This window comes from Caenorhabditis briggsae (assembly GCF_000004555.2).
Source record: "Caenorhabditis briggsae complete genome, chrIII, whole genome shotgun sequence".
Taxonomy (NCBI): domain Eukaryota; kingdom Metazoa; phylum Nematoda; class Chromadorea; order Rhabditida; family Rhabditidae; genus Caenorhabditis; species Caenorhabditis briggsae.
Genome location: NC_013490.2, coordinates 10,763,551 through 10,764,835, shown reverse-complemented (window position 1 = coordinate 10,764,835; position 1,285 = coordinate 10,763,551).

Below are 1,285 nucleotides of genomic sequence, written 5' to 3'. Positions count from 1 at the left end.
CGGAATCTAGGAGTCTTGGAATTTCTGGGTTCCTCAATTTCCAAGTTTCAGAATTTCAGAATTTCCAAAATTCAGAATTTCATATTTTCGGAATTTTTTAATTTCTGCATTTCTGAATTTCGGAACGTCTGGATTTCTGATTTCCCGAATTTCTAATTTTCCAAATCTCGGAACTTCTGATTTTCTGAATTTTTGGATTTCTGAGTTTTGAATTTCAAATTTCCAGAGTTTCAAATTTTTTCGGATTTCGGAATCTCTGAATTTCTAAATTGCGGAATCTCGGAATATTTTGAACTTCTGAATATTTAAATTTCCAAAATCCTGTTTAAACTATTACAGTCAAAAATCGTTCCTCTTTTGAAAAATGTCCAATTTTCGCTACTTTTGAGAATTTTAACAGTTTCAGCATTTTCTTAGGCTTTCTTAGGCACGCCTTTTTTCCCTTTTACTCGGACACCGGCATTTTGGCACCAAATTCAAAAAATTGGGTTAAAAAGCATATTATTTGCAGGAAATACCATCTGACGCTGAAAATCAAGTTTCTGAGGTCCCAAAAGTGACTCCAAACGTTCAGGAACCAGAGACTGCCAATGTATTTTCCATCAATTGTGTCATTACCCAGCCTCAACAGATTCAAGCTGACGCTGTGGAAACACCAGATGAGTCTTTGAAAGCGTTGGAGAATGCTCGTGAAGAGGCTGAAAAGTTCCCGGAACCAGTTCAAGAAATTGAGACCACCCGTGTTCATTTCGTCAACTGTGTCATCGCCCGTCCGATTCCAGAAGCTGTGGAAACACCAGAAGAGTCTTCTCTGAAAGCATCGGAGAATGCCCCTGAGGAGGCTGGAGCTGTCCCAAAACTGGAAACGTCAGATGAGCCTTTGAAAGCATTGGATAATGATACTGAAAATGCAAAAGATGTCCCGAAACTGGAGTCTTTGGAGAATGATCCAGAAAGCACACCGAAAAAGGAAAAAGACGCTCCCACCAAGAGAGACTCTTCCTTCGACGAATCCCCACGACAAGAACCACCAGCAGTTCCAAAGCCATCGTCAACATTTGGAAGTCTCAAAATCACACCGTTAATCGAGAAACAAATTTGCTGTGAGGAGTTCTTCATCAAAGAAAATGTAGATTTCAAGGGACTTTCCAAAGCAAAGACTCTCAAACAAACAGATTTTCGTTTTGAATTCACTTCTGAATGCTTTTCCGGGGGATACGAGATGGAAATGAAGTGCACCCATTGTGATGGCAGCCATTGTGTTGAGAATTGCCCAATGATGGAG